The 20112-nt window shown below is 38.5% G+C and overlaps 1 protein-coding gene, 1 long non-coding RNA gene and 1 pseudogene across 14 annotated transcripts in view; 1 reads left to right on the top strand and 2 right to left on the bottom strand.

Moving 5' to 3' along the window:
- Positions 1-20112, top strand: part of LOC118555525 (ankyrin repeat domain-containing protein 26-like) — a 511611-nt gene that overhangs the window by 142451 nt on the left and 349048 nt on the right. The window lies entirely within an intron of this gene.
- LOC118552734 (jupiter microtubule associated homolog 2 pseudogene) lies at positions 10639-11392 on the bottom strand (annotated as a pseudogene).
- LOC144382326 (uncharacterized) lies at positions 11399-15326 on the bottom strand. The gene is made up of 3 exons (XR_013449016.1): positions 14980-15326; positions 14554-14647; positions 11399-11430 (listed from the first exon to the last, which is right to left on the bottom strand). It is a non-coding gene; the product is annotated as an uncharacterized LOC144382326 (long non-coding RNA).

Raw genomic sequence — 20112 nt, 5'->3', positions numbered from 1 at the left:
CACATATTATTAATTCGGTCTCAAAGTGATGAAGTTATTTAGGTAAAGATTTTTGTATGTCCTGAGCCCTAGGGGACCAAGAATTTCTAGAGTTAAATCTTCTCAAAAGAGAAGCACAGGAAAGAGGAGAAATACTACAAGGAACCAGGGGCGACCAAAGTGATTGACCCTGGGCTTGAAGTCCATTGGGAGAGTATGAATTTATCCAATGGAGGTGAAGGTGGGCAAGATTCGGTAAACAGTGGGTGATTTGATCATTCAGTAACTCCTTGGCTTTATACTTCTGTCTTATGGGAGCCTTCCCAAAACAAAAATAGAAGACTATGTTAGCAAACCAAATGTCTGAGCCCTAAATTCAAGGGGAAATAATAAAGGGAGAGCACTCAGTCCCACCAAACAAGGCTGCTTACAGGTTTTTTGAGAAGGAAAGGGATCACTCTGAGGGGCAGGATAACATTTATAAAACTAAGGGAACCTTCTTAAAAAGAGTAGAGGAAATGTAGCCCGGAAGACCAGGTAGTCTTTGTCATGGATCTCCACCACAGAAAGCAATGTGAGAAAGGGAAGATCTTCTGCATCCCATTGAAGTGAAGTAAGTTCTTAAGAGTAGAGAAAATCCAAAAGCTGAAAAAGGTTAGTTTTGGTGGGGAGAGAACATGGCAGAAGTATTGATCCTTGCTAGACCCCAAGGGGCATAGACTTTAAGAGCATGAATAACAGGGTGCCTGGGTGGCTCAGTTGGTTAAGCGACTGCCTTTGGCTCAGGTCATGATCCTGGAGTCCCTGGATCGAGTCCCACATCGGGCTCCCTGCTCGGCAGGGAGTCTGCTTCTCCCTCTCACCCTCCCCCCTCTCATGTGCTCTCTCTCATTCTCTCTCTCTCAAATAAATAAATAAAATCTTTAAAAAAAAAAAAAAAAGAGCATGAATAACAGATTCTGTTCAGGAATCTACTGAGGATGACTCTATCACTGAAATGGATATGGGGACCTCAGGGGAAAGTGACCCTAAGACACAAGTTCTAGGGCCCACATAAATTCTGCTCAAACAGGACTAGACAGAATCCACATTCAATCCAGGAGTACATGGTCTACACGGGCAGTGGAAATTAAGCGGTTTTGGATATTTTTCAAGAAATTATGGCATCCTAGTTAAAGGTATGGACGGACTTTGAGGCTAATGTGCCTGGGTTCACGTCCCAGCTCTACCTCTTACTACCTGTGTGATTTTGGGCAAGTTACTTAACCTCTCTCTGTCACATTTTCCACTTGTCAAATGGAGAAGATAATACCTTGCTATTGGGGTTCTTAGGATTAAATTATTTAATACATGTGAAATTATGTAAAACATGAAATTCAATAAGGGCTATTATTATTAGAAATATTTTCACCATTGAGTGGGATTTTTTGTTTGTTTTAGTTTTGTACCTTTATGAAGGTAAGGAAAGTTTGCTACGAAGTTGTTTTTTCATGAATGAGTTAAATTTTTATCAAATCATGTGTGTTAATCTATTGGGAAGAACATATGGAGTCTCTCCTTCATCTATGTATGTGGCAAATGGTATTATTATTGTTTTTTAATCTTGGAAAAAAATGCTTGAAAACCCTAAATGTTAGAATATAATGCGGATTCCATTTACTAAAGTTTATATAGCATTACTGCATTCATGTTGAGGTGAGATTGGCCTCTAATTTTCTTTTATTGTCCAATTTGGTTAACAAGCCTTATAAGGGTAATTTTCTCTCTTTTTCTATTCTCTGCAAAAGTTTATATAAGATAGAAATAACCTGTTTCTTTTTTCCCCCTCTTTTTCTTTATTTTGTTTTTCCATCATGATAAGTGTACTCTTTAATCCCCATCACCTGTTTCACCCATCCCCCCACCCTCCCCCCAACTGGTAACCATCAGTTTATTCTCATAGTTAAGACTCTGTTTCTTAGTTTGTCTCTCTCTCTCTCTTTTTTTCCTTTGCTGGTTTGTTTTGTTTCTAAAATTCTACCTGTGAGTGAAATCATATGGTATTTGTATTTCTCTGACTGACTTATTTTGCTTTGCTTAGCATTATACTCTCTAGCTCCATCCATGCCATTGCAAATGGCAAGATTTCATTCCTTTTTATAACTGAATAATATCCCATTATGTGTGTGTGTGTGTGTGTGTGTGTGTGTGTGTGTGTGTGTGCTCATACCACTTCTTTATCCATTCATCTGTTGATGGACATTGGGCTGCTTCCGTATTTTGGCTATTGTAAATAATGCTGCAATAAACATAGGAACGCATGTATCCTTTTGAATTAGTGTTTTTGTATTTTGGGGGAAATACCCAGTAGTACAATTACTGGATCAAAGGGTAGTTCTATTGTTTCACCATTGATTATGATGTTGACTGTGGATTTTTCATGTAAGTTCTTTATTATGTTGAGGTATGTTCCCTGTAGACCTACTTAACAGAGAGTTTTTATTATGCATGGATGTTGTACTTTGTTGAATGGTTTTTCTGCATCTATCGAAATGATCATATGGTTTTTATCCTTTCTCTCAGTGATGTGACATATCAGGTTGATTGTTTTGGGACTATTGAACCACGCTTGCATCTTAGGAATAAATCCCACTCGATTGTGGTGTATGATTTTTTTATTAACATACTGTTGGATTCAGTTTGCTAATATTTTGTTGAGGACTTTTGCATCTATATTCATGAGAGATATTGGCCTGTGTTCTCTTTTTTGTAGTGTTTTTGTCTGGTTTTGGTATCAGGGTGATACTGGCCTCATCAGAATGATTTTGGAAGTTTTCCTTCCCTTTCTATTTTTTGAAATGGTTTAAGAAGAATAGGTATTAACTCTTTTTTAAATGTTCGGTAGAATTTGCCTGTGAAGCTGTCTGGTCCTGGACTTTTGTTTTTTGGGAGTTTTTTGATTATTGATTCAATTTCACTGCTGGTAATTGGTCTGTTCAAATTAACTATTTCTTCTTGTTTTAGTTTTGATAATTTATATGTTTCTAGGAATTTATCTATTTCTTCTAGATTGTTGAATTTGTTGGCATATAGGTTTTCATAATATTCTGTTAAAATTATTTGTATTTCTGTGGTGTTGGTTGTTATTTCTCCTCTTTCATTAGTGATTTTGTTTATTTGGGTTTTCTCTCTCTCTTTCTTTTTCTTTTCTTTCTTTCTTTCTTTCTTTCTTTTTTTTTTTTTTTTGATGAGTCTGGCTAGAGGTTTATCAATTTTGTTGATCTTTTCAAAGAATCAGCTGCTGGTTTCATTGACCTGTTCTTTTGTGTTTTTTTAGTTTCTATATCATTTATTTCTATTCTAATTTTTATTATTTCCTTCCTTTTGCTGGGTTTGAATGTTGTTGGTCTTATTTTTCTATCTCCTTTAGGTAAAAGTTAGATTGTTTATTTCAGAATTTTTCTTGTTCCTTGGGGCTGGCCTGTATTGCTATAAGCTTTCCTCTTAGAACCACTTTTGCTGCATCCCAAAGATTTTGGACCATTGTGTTTTGATTTTCGTTCGTTTCTATGAAATTTTTTATTTCTTCTTTTATTTCTTGGTTGACCCATTCATTGTTTAGTAGCGTGTAATTTGACCTCCATGTATTTGTGCTCTTTCCAGACTTTTTCTTCCGATTGGTTTCTAGTTTCATAACATTGTGGTCAGAAAAGATGCACGGTCTTTCAATTTTTTTGAATTTGTTGAGACTTGTTTTGTGGCCTAATACGTGATCCATTCTGGAGAATGTTCCATGTGCACTTGAAAAGAATGTGGTATTCTGCTATTTTAGGAATGAATGTTCTGAATGTCTGTTAAATCCATCTGCTTCAGTGTGTTGTTCAAAGCCACTGTTTCCTTGTTGATTTTCTGCTTGGACTATCCATCCATCGATGTATGTGGGGTGTTAAAGTCCCCTACTATTATTGTATCACTATCAATTCTTTCCTTTATGTTTTTTATTAACTGATTTATGTATTTGAGTGCAAAAATATTTACAATTGTTATATCCTCTTGTTGGATTGTCCCCCTTTATTATACAGTGTCTTTCTTTGTCTCTTGTTACAATCTTTGTTTTAAAGTCTGTTTTGTCTGATTTAAGTATTACTACCCAGCTTTCTTTTGACATCCCTTTTCATGATAAATATTTCTCCATCCCCTCACTTTGAATCTGCAGTGTTTTTTGGTCTGAATTGAGTCTCTCGTAGGTAGCATACAGATGGGTCTCTGTCACCCTATGTCATTTGATTGGAGTCTTTAGTCCATTTACATTCAAAGTAAATATTGACAGATATACGTATCGATTGCCATTTTGTTACTTGTTTTGTGGTTGTTTCAATAGATTTTCTTTGATCTTTTCCTCTCTTGCTTGTTGGCTTTCTTTAGTGATATTCTTGGATTCCTTTCTCTTTATTCTTTGAATATCTATTCGTGGTTTTTGATTTGTGGTTATCATTAGGTTTGTATATAACATCTTCTGTATATAGCAATCTATATTAAGTTGGTGGTTGCTTAAGTTAAAACCCATTCTTTTCTCCTCTCCTTCCACATTTTAGGTATGTGGTGTCATATTTTACATCCTTTTATTTTATGAATCCCTTGACTGATTTGTACAGAAATACTTATTTTTACTGCTTTTGTGTTTTTTGCTTTTCATATTCTCCCTTATGTTCTTTCCTTTCCACTCAAAAAGTCCCCTTTAATATTTCTTGTGGGGCTGGTTTAGTGGTCATGAACTCCTTTAGTTTTTATTTGTCTGGGAAACTCCATTGTTTTTTTTTTTTTTAAAGTAAGCTCCACACCCAGCGTGGAGTCTAATGAGGGGCTTGAACTCACACCTCTGAGATCAAGACCTGAGCTGAGATCAAGAGTTGGAGGCTTAACTGACCAAGCCACCCAGGCACACCTGTCTGGGAAACTCTTTATCTGAATGATAGTCCTGCTGGACAGAGTATTCTTAACTGCATATTTTTCCCTCTCGGCTCTTTGAATATATCATGTCACTACCTCTGGCCTGCAAAGTTTCTGTTGAAAAATCTGCTGATAGCCTTATGGGGTTTCCCTTGTAAGTAACTGTCTTCTTTTTTCTTGCTGCTTTTAAAATATTTTCTTTATCTCTACTTTTTGCCATTGTAATTACTATGTGTCTTGGTGTGGACCTCCTTGGGTTGAGTTTTTGGGGCACTCTCTATGCCTCCTGGATCTGGATATCTGTTTCCCTCCCCAAATTAGGGAAGTTTTCAGCTATTATTTCTTCAGATAAAATTTCTGCCACCTTTTCTGTTATTCTTCTGAGACCCCTACCATACAAATGTTATTATGCTTGATGGAGTCACTGAGTTCCTTAAGACTATTCTCAATTTGCATAATTTTCTTTTCTCTCTTTTGCTCACCTTGGTTGCTTTCCATTCCTGTCTTCCAGGTCATTAATTCACTCTTCTACTTCATCTGGCCTGCTATTTATTCCACCAGGTATATTTTTAATTTCATTTATTGTCTTGTTGATCTCTGATTGGTTCTTTTTCATCTATGTGTTAAGGGGTCTCGCTGATGTCCTCCACTCTTTTCTCAAGTCCAGTGAATATCTTTATGATCATTAAATTCTCTATCAGAATTATATCCATTTCACTTAAGTCTCTTACTGTGGTTTTGTGCTGTCTTTTCATTTGGGAGATATTTCTCTGTCTCCTCATTTTGTCTAACCATGTCTGTTTGTGTGTGTTAGGAAAATCAGCTACTTCTCTTGCTCTTAACAATAGTAGCCTTATGAAGAAGAGGTCCTATAGTGCCTTGCAATGCAGTGTCCCCTGTTCCCTGGGGTTTCAGGGAGTGTCTCCTCTGTGTTGTGTGTGCTCTGCTGTTGAGTCTTGGCCTCTTTTTCCTTCTGTCCAGTTGTCTGCAGAGGCTCTCTTTGCCTATTGTGGGCAGTGTTTGGTCCCCAACAGTGGTGGGGGTGCATTTTAACAAGATGTGCAGTGGTCTCCTTGCAAAATGAGACCTGCCCCTGCTGCTGCAGGAACTGAGGTCCCGCAAAATGTGCTGGTCTGGAGATGTGGTGGACAGGTGGCCTGGTCTTCTCGGGGAGGGGCCCTGCAGCACTGGGAAGGGTGGATCTGCCCAAGCAAGGGGTTGGGGGCTTGGTGCAAACAAGTTAGGTAGCAAGTATTGACACAGCACTTGTTCCCACAGATGGCCATTGTTTTTTTCTGGGGGCCACGGGGAGGGAAATGGCACCTGCCAGTTCCTTTGTCCCTGCAGGGGTCTTCCCATGATCCTTATCTCTCTGGGCCACATTCTGATATGAGGAAATCACTCTCCCTCCTGTCTGCCCCATCTGTTTTTCAAACTGTTGGTTCTAGTGCTGTATCTGCATGGCCTGTTTGTTGGCTGTCTCTTTAAGGGTGGGGACTCTGCTTTCTAACACCCTCCAGGCTCTCCCAGAGGTGAGCCTGCCAGTTTTTAAGATTCCAGGCTTCAAGTGCCACTAGTTATAAGAACTCATGAAGTTCGGCCTCTCTCTCTTTCAAAGGCAAATGTTTTGGGGATTTGTCCTCCCCGTTTGTGGGCTCTCCAGTGTGCAAGTCTGTTTTGTACCCTTCTCTGCACCACCAGCTCCCTCTCCACCAAGGATGTCCACGGTCCATTTAGCTCCTAGACCACGTCTTCCGTGTCTTTACCCTTCCTACCTTCTTCAATGTGACTTCTTCTCTTTCTTGTGTAAGTCTTGGGTCATTTTCTGGGTGATTTACATTGCTGTGAGTGTTATCTAGTTGTATCCGTGGGAGGAGGCAAGCTTAGGGCCCTCCTACTCTGCCTTCTTCCCAGTGGACCAGAAACAACCTATTTCTTCAAAGATTGCTAAATCTGTCCTGTGACTTCTCTGGGTCTAGTGCCTTTAAGAGATGGAAATTTTTATCAACCAATTCAATTTCTTTGATAATATTGGGTGAATCAGGTGTTAAATTTCTTTTTCAGCCAACTTGATAATTTTTCTAAAAATGTGTTTGTCATTAATTTTTAAATTGCCATAACATTTTCAAACATTTTTTGAATTAAAAAAAATCTATTCTTTATCTATACTTCTGACCCTTTTTCCATTCTTAATATTAATCTGTGTCTACTCTCTTTTTTCCTTAGGAAGGCTTTTAAAGCTTTTTTTATTTACTACTCTTTTAAGAGAAGCAGGTTTTGATTTTGCAATTTAACTATTTTAAAATTCTTTGATCCTTGTTTCTTTAATTTCTACCTTTGCCTTTATTTTCTCCTTCCAACTTTTTAAATTTGTTTCTGACTTAAGTTGACGGCTTCTTGTTTTATAATAAATGCATGTAAAACTATGACTTTTCACTTACATACTGGATTAATGACCCTATAGGTTTTGATGGGTAGCATTCTAAAGATAAATTTTCAAAAATTTATTAATTTCCTTAGAATTTATCCTATCTTATGTCATCTTTTTACCAAGCTTTTACCCCTACTTGCTTTTTCTATTTTTATTCTTGCTCTTTTTGTTGGAGTAGTACTTTTTTCTTGATTCTCGTGGTTTGCTTTAAAAGTTCCTCTTAAATTTTTAACATGTATCTTAGTTTTACATTCCTCCAACAAGTTCTTTCCTTTTTTTAAGATTTATTTATTTATTTTAGGGGGAGAGAGCACACATACAGGGGGAGGGGCAGAAGGAGAGGAAGAGGGAGAGAAGCAGACACCTCACTGAGTGGGGAGCCTGACTCCAGGGCTCAGTTTCATGACCCTGAGATCATGACCTGAGCCAAAATCAAGAGTTGAGCACTTAACCAACTAAGCCACCCAGGTGCCCCTCTCCAACAAGTTCTAAGGTTAATTATTAGCTGTTCTCTTCCAAAAGCAGCAGAAATATTTATAATTTTTTATTTCAAGTTGAAACACCCTGCCATCAGCTTTGCTAGTATTGTTATCTAGAATTTTCCGATTTTTACACACATCCATGAAAATTACTGTCGTTATTTTTTTTTCCTTTTAAGATTTATTTATTTTGGGGGCGACTGGGTGGCTCAGTCGTTGGGCGTGTTCCTTCGGCTTGGGTCATGATCCTGGTGGGATCGAGCCCTGCACTGGGCTCCCTGCTCTGTGGGAAGCCTGCTTCTCCCTCTCCCACTCCCCCTAATTGTGTTCCCTCTCTCGCTGTGTCTCTCTCTGTCAAATGAATGAAATCTTAAAAAAAAAAAAAAAAAAAAGATTTATTTATTTTTATTTTAGAGAGAGAGAGAGAATGGGGCGGGGAGAGGCAGAGGGAGAGGGAGAGAGAAAATCCTCAAGCAGGCTCCCTGCTGAACCTGGAGCCCGATCCCAGGACCCTGAGATCATGACCTGAGCCAAAATCAAGAGTTAGACGCTTAACCAACTGAGCCACCCAGGCACCCCATACTGTGGTTATTTTTTTCACACTCAATACTTCATTTAGTTTAGCTGTGTTTTTCAAATGAATTTGCTCACCATTGAATTTCCTCCTTCATTCTTTGAATCAGTTTTATGGCTGATGGATACATATTCTTCAGCAGTCTCTTCACAAATGTCAGTAAGGAGTAAACTCGTATTTTTTCATACTTGAATATATACATTGCATTATCTTCCTTCTTGAATAATTTATTATGTATAGCATTCTAGGTTATGAGTTCTTTACTTTAGGTATGTAAAAGATATTTTCCTGCTACCTTTTGGCATTTATTTTTGCTGATTAGAGCTCTGCTAACAACCTGATTGTTGTTTTTGGGTTTTTTTTGTAAGTAATCTGTCATTAAAAAAAAGAAAAAAGAACAGCAGGGCGCCTTGTTGGCTCAGTCGGTGGAGCATGGGACTCTTGATCTCGGGGTTGTGAATTCAAGCCCCACGTTGCGTGTAGAGATTACTTAAAAATAAAATCTTAGGGGTGCCTGGGTGGCTCAGTCAGTTAAGCATCTGATTCCTTATTCTGGCTTAGGTCATGACCTTGGGGTTGTGAGATCAAGCCCCATGTTGGGCTCCGTGCTGGATGTGCAGCCTGTTTAAGATTCTCTCTCTCCGGGCGCCTGGGTGGCTCAGTCGTTAAACATCTGCCTTCGGCTCAGGTCACGATCCCAGGGTCCTGGGATCGAGCCCCGCATCGGGCTCCCTGCTCCGCGGGAAGCCTGCTTCTCCCTCTCCCACTCCCCCTGCTTATGTTCCCCCTCTCGCTGTGTCTCTCTGTCAAATAAATAAATTAAATAAATAAATAAATAAATAAATAAATAAATAAATAAAAATAAAAAAAATGTGTCTAGGCCACTGTGGGTATGATGAAACACAGCATTGTTGCTTTTTTAAATTTCAGTCATGATGCAGGTATTTTTAGTACCTAGCATTAGCTTTGTAGGCTCTCATACCAAGATGTACCCCGACCTGAAGCCTGTCCTCTGTTAACTGTTGGTCCAACATGAGTGAGGTTCAAGGTCTGAGACAGTCCTGTAGGGCCAACGGGAAGAAACTCTGCCTGCCGGGACCAAAGCAACAGCGCTCTGGCCAGCCCGTTCTCTGTGCCGACAAGCATCATGGAATCAGCTAGTTGAGACTTCGATGTCAAACTACTTAATTTTCTGGGCCAAGGTCTCCAGGTTTCTTCTGGAAACTGAATATGGCCCAGAGGTTCTGTAAAGCTTTATAAAGAGCAGCTAAGCAAAGTTTCTTCCTCTCGGTTGTACCTGAGCAACTGACTTTTTCCTAGAAAGGTTGTCAGAAACAGGGCAGAGTCAACAGTCACTTATGTAAAGCTGATATTTTAGAAAAGCTTTTTAGGTATTATTAAAGATTCAAACCGAAGAACCCAAGGTTCTGAAGCATCTCTTCTTCCCACTGTCAACAGGAGTAAAGACGCATGAAGGATTTCAGTCACCCCATTGCCTGGATGCATGTGGACAGTTCTACAGCTGCAGGAGTCGGGGGCGGGGGGTGGGGGTGGGGAAGAGGTGTGGTTTGACAAGGGAGCTGTCTGCATCCCTGGAGAAGGGCACAGGCCTAGACAGGAGGCCACTCAGGAAAAGAAGGAACAGTTCACGGCAAAACCAGCCTGGGAATGAAAGGCAGAGATTCCTACGTAAGATCCGGCCAAGCTTTTAGATGGCAGAAATGGAGCACCTCAGAGGATCAGGGCACAAAATCTTTCCATAAAGCATGAGACTGAGAATGACTTTTTGGTTTTTGTCGACAGCTGCCAGGGACAAGCAACCGAGGTGGCTCAGGAAGCGTGCAGAGCACCACACTGGGGCTGACTGGAAAGGAGGCACCGGGGGCCTGCAGAGGCAGCCCCAGGGATGGAAACAGTCCCGTGGTGAATGGGGTGAGAACCTGCGGGGCCAGCCAGAGACCCCAGTCCCCACCAGTAGTGTTTTGGCCTGTGCCTTGCTCGTCTATCCCACAGCAACACACAGGTTGTTTCTTATTTTCTTGCCAAGGCTTTAAACTTAAACTCTGCTACTGTGTTCGTGATCCCCAGACCCCTGGTCGGCCAGCAGAGCGCCAGTGTGGCGAGGCTGTGGGCAGCCCCACGCCACCAGGCCTCAGCGTGGCCTCGCACCACCTGCCCCCACGCCCCTCGTTGAGTCCCGTCACATGCACAGTTACAGTGAGTCCCGTTTTATCCCCACCAAGACAGGTCTCCCGCAGTCTGGAGGTAAGCTCCCCCCAGCTCTGTGACGGCAGTGGGGCCTGAGCAGCGGCTTCAGATACACAGCAGACCCTCTCCCCACCCGGCTCCTTTGGGCTAAAAGAAACTATAGTATTTGAAATCCTATCTCTCCGGGTTCTTGTCTGGCTACAGGTGAAGCAGCAGCCCCTCTTAGTAGAAGGAGATACTGGATTTGCCTCCAGGCGGGTTGAGGACTTTGTTATGAGAGCGCGGCCGCGGGCCCAACCTGGGCTCATGGCTGTCCTCCGCGGGCATGGGCCCCGGCTGCTGGGCACGGCCCACTTCTCCAGGCCCCCCCTTCTCACTGGGTTCTTCTCCAGGCCACGAGCTTGTTGTGGCTTTAGGGGCTGATTTGGGGTCTTCTCCCTCACACAAGGACACGTGGTCCTTGGGTTTGTTTGGGTGTGCCAAAGGTGAAGTGGCAGCAACTGGGGACCCAAAAATGTCACTGGTCTTCCCACCAGGTGGGTTCAGACGCTGTTGAGTCTGCACAGGCATGGATTCGTCAAAGATACCACTTCCTTTCCCCCCTGGAGGATTGGTCCTTTTAGGGATGTTCTGAGGCTCTTCGGTTGGTCCAAAAATATTAGATGCCATCCTATTGGGCCTGCTTGACGGAGCAGCTTCTTCTGGACTTCCAAAAAGATTGCTGGCCTCTCCTCCCGGGGGCTTCATGGCTGAGCCCACCCGGCCGCCGTCGCTCTCCGGGGCCTGGAACATCTCAGTAAATTTCTTATCTGTCCCTTTTCATCATCAGACTTTGAAAAAAATTTTTAAAGAAAATTATATTTAAAAATCTAGATACTCATTGTTCTCTCATAAAATATTATTTCTCACGAATTCATAAGTAATAACATGTTTAGAAAGGCTCAGAAACTACATTTTATAAATTTTATAAATTTATAATTTTAAATTTATATAATGGAGTTTAAAATTTATAATTTTAAGTTTTATATAATATAGTTTTATAAACCTGATGCCAATAAATACAAATTTCAAATATAAGGACCTTTCTTAAAAACAGCTTAAACTGATTTTACATTTTTATCATTATTTTTTCTAGAATTTAAATTGCCAAAATTTACTTGTTAAATACAGAGGTTCTTACCCATATTAATACTACGTGTTAATGAAAAAATTTAAAAAGTGGTTATATTTACATTTTAGTTTCTAAAGATGCCCTAGAAACATTTTCATCCATAGCTTAAGATACTCTGGGTTTTGTGAGATCATACCTTTTTAAGATAATCTCTGAAAAATTCCTATGCAGTCCCCATTACAGTTTTGATGATCGCCTGACTTTAGAATGAGATACTCTCATTCTCTGCAAGCATTGCAAGCATCTCTGCAAGGTTTCAATTTCAATACCTTTCTCTTTAAATAAAGTTTAAGTCTTCTCGATATTACATAAAAACTTTTGCTTAACTCTTGCAGCTTTTTCTATCATCCTGCTTCTCCCCTTTCAATAGACTTGAGCATTCTTTAATGTGTCATCTCATCCACAGATTCATCTTACCAACACTTATTTTCTGCTTTTACACTAAAATCGGAATTTCAGTCCTGGAATTCCACTAAAAAATTTTGAGGGTCATCAAGGATCTTTTTTTTAAAGTCTTTATCCTGCTTTACTTCTCAGCAACAGCTGAAAACAATGACCATACCCTCCCTCTGCTCTCTAATCCCATTTTATTTCTAAAGGACAGCAACCGCGGTTAGTCCCTGACCCTTGCTATTCCTCTTATCAAATCCTCTCAGAGTTGGTTAAATCTCAAGGCTTCAAAACCAGATTCTCTAATCTACATTTCCAGCCTTGACCCCTTTACTGAGGTCATCTCTACTTTTTGATCTTCCTTCTAGTCCCTCATAGACAATATTCTCAACATCACACTCAAAAACCATTACCTGATGGGGATTACCTTTATAGACAGCTAATTTTTTAAAATTTATTTATTTGAAATAGAGAGTGCATGAATAGGGGAAGGAGCAGAGGGAGAGGGAGAAGCAGACTCCCAGCTTAGCAGGGCTCGATCTCAGGACCCTGAGATCATGGTCTGAGCCAAAAGCAGGCACTTAACTGACTGAGCCACCCAGGTAGCCCTAGACAGCTAATCTTGTACATTTTATGTTGACTCTTTTTGGTATTACTTTGACTGTATTGTTATTTTGTCATCTCCGGGGCACCCTTACCCTTAGGATGCTGACCACCATACTCTGTCTTGCTTTTCTTTTCTGATGCAAATGTTTCTCACAAGAGTCAGACTATCAATTGTTTGCCTTTGTTTTCTTTTGAATAATTTCCTATTCCATAGAGATTGGATCTTATGGAAGTCTTCTTCTGAAGTTCTTTTCAGACACATACTTGACTATATTGTTTGGAAGCTTAAGTCAGCCTAGAGCTATCTCTTCTTCCCAATCCAGATTCTTCACCTCAAAACTATGTCCATCAAATCTCTTAACCCAGGTAGTCTCTGGCCTGGGGATTCATGAGATAAAATCCTTCTAGAGATGTTAGGACTATGGACTGAGTTGGTTGAAAGCTAAGTGTTTGTTTCACAGGGTAGACCTTAAAGTGGCTAATAATTTTATGTCATAACCTAATTCATTTCCATTGGAATCTACAGAATACCTACGGATATTCTTACAAACTTTACAAGATTTGATACCTTCCTTAATAGATTTCTATATGACACCGTAGGGGGACAACTCCTGGCATTCTCATTCACATATTGTCACGTTACTTGCTCAATGAAAAGTATAGTAATACAATGTGACTAATTTATAGGAAATCTAGAAAAAAAAATTATTTTCGATGTTTCTTTGGCCACAAAAAGGACCAATCAACAGAATGTGCTAGTTCCCCTGATAGGTATAGCTATATAATGAAATTTGCAAGGATGCAGCTTTTGTGACTAAAAGAAACTAGTGGTAGGTGCATCTACCTCATTGTTCCAACTTAGGACTCACAATGCAGTCTTCTCATCTTAAATCACTGGTAGCTTCCCCTATGAAGGAGGGTATAAATGGCATGATAATCCGGTTCTGCTTGGCAAATACTTACATAGTTTTCATTACGTATCAGTAAGTTGGAATCCTGGATTGCACATTAATCTTTTCTGAGATTGGATTGTTAAATCTCTGAAAGGCTGATTAACTCAAATTAATGGAAAAAAAAATTAGTTCCTGAACTTGCAGTGAATGCTAGGAGCACGATGTTACTCTGTAAGGCCCTGATTGAGAAGTCATTTCCACTTTTTCACTGGCATCTCTTTTCCTTTTCAAAATCCAACAAAGAGAAAAATATATTCCTTTGAGAAAAATGTTTGCATAATGACCTAGTAGTCATTCTTGATGAAGACAACAAATTACAAATTTATAATTACAAATCACAACAAATTATCATGAGAGTAATCCATTCTCAAATCTCACTGAAGGGTTTAGATTACAAGAGAAAGTCAGAATTCAAGATCAAATTATGACTCAAAGTTTGGGAATTTTTAAACATACTGAAAAATATTAGTCGGGACTCAGACGTTTGTATGCCAATACTCACAGCAGCATTACTAACAATAGCCAAAAGGTGGAAAAACTCAATTGTCCACTGCCAGATAGATAAATAAAATGTGGTATGTATAAAATATTGCTTATCTTAGACTACCACAATCTTTTTTATTACAAGCTTACTATAAAAATTAATTTACGAATTCAGTCAACTTCATCTATAAAGAGGAATTATACTACCAGTAGCAAGTAGCAACAATATGAATATAATAAACATTTTTATCAGTGGGAATTTTCATATTATCCAAAATAGTCTTATATACTACTACTAGAGAAATAAAAATTCCTTTTTTAGTAGGACAGAAATTAAGAGACTGACTTACCGAACTTGTACTTAACAGGTTTTCCTGAAGTTGTTCAATTTTGCCCGCTTGTTTTTTGACTGTAACTTTTAACTTGGCATTTTCAACTTCAAGCCTAAAATGAAAATTTTAAAATTATTCTCACACATAAATTTTAAAAGTACTGTATAATTTCTAAACAAACATCTGAAGGTCTTACATAAATTCTTAATTTAAAAAGTAGAAGATTTGGCAATTGTGCCATTTTTCTGGTTGTGTTTTATAGTTAATGTGCAAAATTTAAAGATAATATGCAAAATTTATGCATTTCCAAATAGCGCAAAGCTGAAATTTTTATCCAGCTTAACAATGATGTACTTATTATCATAACTGATATATTTCTCATCCTACACTGCTTCTCTGCTTTATAAATACTCAAGTTATTTTCTGTGCTGCTTTAAATTGTACTTTTGCACGTGATCTTTCGACGTCTCAATACATCTTACAGCCTCTGCGTGTCGATCTTATGCTTCTTGCAACTAAAAAAGAAAAAAAAGAAATACTTTTAACTCCTGGCACTCTAGTATAAAACCACCATCAGCTGTTTTGTAAATAAAATTTTAGTGGACACAGCCACACTCTCCTCTACATACTGATTTATGGCTACAGCAGATTTGAACTGCTGCAACAGAGACCTATGGCCTACGAAGCCTAAAATATTTACAGGGAGTTTGCTTCTCTCTCTCTCTCTCTCTCTCTTCCTCTGCCCTTCCCCACTGTTCCTTCTCTCTCTCAAATAAATCAAATCTTAAAATAAAATATTTACAATCCCCTTACAGAAAAGTTTGCTGACTTCTCTAGTTACTAAAATGTCACGTTTTTAATGTTTTTAAATTATATTTTATCAGCTAAGCCTACAAATTTATATATTGGTCAAAGGCGGAATGATAGAAAATTACCTTATGGTAAACATTTCTAATTTTGTATTCTAAGTACCACATCAACTATAGTTTTAAATATTCACATATGTGAATGACCATGGCTATTCCAGTGATTATAAAAGTTAACATGTTGCTTTCAGTGACAACTAGATATTTCATGGAATAGTATGAGAGGCATTATCTTCGTAGGAACCAGAATGCCTGGGGTCTGAATCCCAACTCACTGGGTATTAGCTGTGTGACCTGGAACAAATTACTTAAAATTTCTGTCTCAGTTTCTTCTCTGTAAAATGAAGATAATAATAGTATCTACCACACTGGGATGTTGGGAAGATTAATCTAGGAAACATACATGAACTATTTTATTTTTATTTTTATTTTTTAAAGATTGTATTTATTTGACAGAGAGAGAGAGAGACAGCGAGAGAGGGAACACAAGCAGGGGGAGTGGGAGAGGGAGAAGCAGGCTTCCGGCGGAGCAGAGAGCCCGATGCAGCACTTGATCCCAGGACCCTGGGATCATGACCTGAGCCGAAGGCAGACACTTAACAACTGAGCCACCCAGGTGCCCCTATACATGAACTATTTAGAAGGGTAGGTGGCACACACCAAATTCTGTCTGCAATTAGCATCATTATTGTTGCTGTAGGTTATGTTCTAATAATATTTGATATTTTAGGCAGATGGCAGGCCAATGAAAGTGGTCTCTTATACAAGTTATACTGAAATGGTTCTTCATACCACTGAAAGTGGCAGCAAATGGGGAGCATGAGGCCCAGAATACATCCTCAGTACTTCAAAAAACTTTTACCAATTCCACTAGCTAACAGTACTTTTTTCCACTTATAATAATTTTAACTTACTTCCTCTCTATACTACTCAGTGGACAATCTCATGGACTACAGGGCAAATAGTACCTCCTAGACTGAGTAATAAATATTTACATGACCATCAGAGGCAAGGTAAAGCCACTGACGTGGAAATAATGGACTCTTGCTAAATCAACATTCCCAAATCATTTCATGTTTATATTATCTTACAACTGTCTGTGTTACACTGCTTTAGCAAGTACTCTGATGAATACATTAAGGCTACGTGGTATGGCATATCAGAAAAAACTGTCCCCAGGGGCGCCTGGCTGGCTCAGTGGGAAGAACATGCGACTCTTGACCTTGGGCTCATGAGTTCAAGCCCCACAATGGGTGTAGAAATAACATAAATAAATAAATACACAAACAAACAAACTTTAAAAAAGAAAGGTAAAAAATAAAAGAAAAAAGAAAAGCTGTGCCCGGAGCTTTATAGTTGGTAAAGTAATCTCAGTACTGGCTGCAAAATGAAGAAAGGCAAATTTAGACTGTTTTTCCACAGTGAGGGGGAAAAAAACAAGCATTTGATTGAACACTTCTCCTCTGTCAGATTAAATGCTTTCAATTTTACATTTAATTGCTTAAAATACATTTAGAATAAAAGCTTTGTTATGTCAATGTTTTCAATCAGAAATTATTGATATGGTATAAACTACATAATTTTATCCTAAAAACTGTTAACTTAAAATATTCTCAATTTATACAAGGATAGGTACCATGCATATCCCATATTTTTCCCCTTAGATAAAGGTGTACTTAGAAAGACAAAATTATCTCTCATGAAAAAAATAAAACCAATGTAAAATAAAGGACTAAATTGTTCTGCATAGACTAGATGAGACAAGTGTGAAGAGAGTAAAGTCAGTGGGAATTAGAATAGTCAGAGAGAGCTTCATGGAGAATGAGAGACTATGAGCCAGGTCTGAATAGTGTAGGATTCGGCAAGAGGAAGGGAAACTAAAAGGACAGAAAGGACAGCATGAGTAAAAGGCTGAGAGATGGTGAAATCAACCCAATTAACTCAGAGGATAAAATCTGATGGCAGGGAAATAAAAACAGATGTCCAGACAATAATTAAATCAATGTTCAGAGCAGCATTATTAATGGCCATAAAGTGGGAAACAACCCAAAGGTGCATCAAATGATGAATGAACAAGGGTTTTGGCCCACAATGGAGTACTGTTTGACAATTAAAAAAAAAAAATGAAGCACTGATATATGCTATAACACAGATGAACCCTGAAAACATTAAGTGAAAGAAGCTAGTCACAAAGGACCACACATTGTGTGACCCCCTTTATATGGAATATTCAGAATAGGCAACTCTATAGAGGCTGGAAGTAGACTGGTGGTTGCCTGAGGCTGGGAGCTCCAGGGCTAAGGGTTTCTTTCCAGGGTGATGAAAATGTTCTACTTGATGGCAGTGATAGTTGCACAACTCTATGAATATAATCAAAACACTGAACTGTACATGTTAAATGGGTGAATTGTATGGTATGTGCATTATATCTCAATAAAGTTTTAAAAATCCAATGGGGACACCTGGGTGGCTCAGTCATTAAGCGGCTGCCTTCGGCTCAGGTCATGGTCCCAGGGTCCTGGGATCAAGCCCCACATCAGGCTCCTTGCTTGGCGGGAAGCCTGCTTCTCCCTCGCCCACTCCCCCAGCTTGTGTTCCCTCTCTTGCTGTGTCTCTGTCTGTCAAATAAATAAAATCTTAAAAAAAAAAAAAAAATCCAATGGAAGCACCCATTCTTAATTTCTTAATTCTCTCTTTTGGGTGTATATACTACACATGATCTGAATATTTCTATGCATTTACAATATATCTAAAAGGAAAAGAAAATGAAGGAAATGCCTAAGTTCAACTGGTTTGTAAAATGACTTTTCTGTACAAGTTATCCTAAAATCAGTACGGATTCTATATCCGTTCACAAAAGTGAACATGAGAAATAAGACCATTTTCTGAAACATTCCATTAAAGATTATCTTCTGATTTTATATGGCTCACTTCATCATGGTAACAGAGATATCATTAAAAAACATTGCACCTGGGTGGCTCAGTTGGTTAAGCATGGCTTAAAAATAAAATGACATTATCCTGATTTCCTCTGAAATTAAAGAATAACCTATATTTATACAATGAGTAGGTTGCAGTAAGTGGATATCCCAACTGGAAAAAAATAAAGTTGGGTCCAAACCTCAAACTTTATACAAGCATAAATTCCCAAAGTTTCAAAAACTTAATTGAAGACAGTGAATGCATGAAAGGAAAAAAGAAACCAAGACAAAATTTTTAAGAATCTCAGAACTGGAAAGGTCTTTCTCTGATTTACAACAAACCCAGAAAGCCTGAAATAAAAGATTAATAAATCTGATTACACTAAAAATTGAATTTACAGTCTGATATCTAACATAGCTACCCCACAATAAAATCCCTAGCTCTGCATTTATTTTGACAGATTAAATTTCCTAAAATTCTTTTTTCCTGACCATATTCCATAGAAATTCTACTTTTCTAACATTTCTATAGTCACTTATAAGAACTACATCTACTGATAACTGACAGATCTAGGCACTATACTATAAACACTTCTACCGACATCAGTGAACTTTTTAGGTATCACAATTCTAGAATGGAGAGGTGAAAAACATTAAGTGAGCTGCAGGACTTTCCCCAGGTCTTCTTACTCCACTACTAGTGTTCTTACACCAAACCGCAGCTCTTCTCTAGTGTAAATCATAAATACAAAAGAAGCCTTATATTTCAAAATACTGATGGTAAAGAAGATAAAATTTATACAGCTCTTAGAAAAATCATGAGATTATTTGCTGCTGCAATAAATTTTATTTCCTCTTCCTGATGTTTAAAAATGTTTAAAATAGGGGAAAATACACTGAGCTATTTTATTAGGAATAAAACACTCATCAATAAATTATCATTAGCATATAATTGTTCCAAAAGCGCCTTGTAATGAAATAGGATACTACTTGGAGCAAATTGCTACTTTCCTCAAAAGTAGAGACTAAATCCAAAAGAAAGTCTCTGAACAGGCTACACTCTTCTCCTGTTCATCAGTGGCAGTGTTAAGCTAGCTTCTCTTTCAATACAGAGGTGATGAAGTAACTGCCAAATGTTGAAACACATATTGTCAGTAGCAATAGTTTTGAGCATATGGAAAGCTCAACAATTCTTATGGAAAATACTAAAAGCCTCTCCTTTGGATGAGGACATGATGAATGTCACTATTTGACTCTTGCAGACAAACACATTTAAATTAAGGATATTACTTTATCCACTGGACCAAAAATGTCATCACCCCTTATCCCCCCCCAAATACACACACACACACACACACACACACACACACACACACACATATATATATATATACTTTAAAAATCCTCTATGCTTTTCATGATCTACAGTGTTGGTTTTTAAAATATATATATGCATACATGGAGAAAACATAATTTCAGAAAATAAAATGTATATACATACAAATACATACACACATGTACTTAAAAATAACTAAAGAAAATACCCCAGAATTCATTCTGTTATTAGGCACTTCTATCTCCTTTTGTTTGCAAAGGTGATTCTTTAGAATTCCATCTTGTAATACTCTGGCATTCTGTTCTCGAGAAAGTTGTAACTTAGCGTCATTTCACTCTTCTACAACCTAGAGACATATTTTCATTAGGATTTTGGATCACACCATTAAAAAAAAAAATCAGGGGCGCCGGGGTGGCTCAGTCGGTTAAGCGGCTGCCTTCGGCTCAGGTCATGA

Source organism: Halichoerus grypus, chromosome 6, assembly GCF_964656455.1.
Source record: "Halichoerus grypus chromosome 6, mHalGry1.hap1.1, whole genome shotgun sequence".
Classification (NCBI taxonomy): domain Eukaryota; kingdom Metazoa; phylum Chordata; class Mammalia; order Carnivora; family Phocidae; genus Halichoerus; species Halichoerus grypus.
Note: the sequence above shows the minus strand (reverse complement) of the source record. Positions and strands in the feature narration are given on the sequence as shown.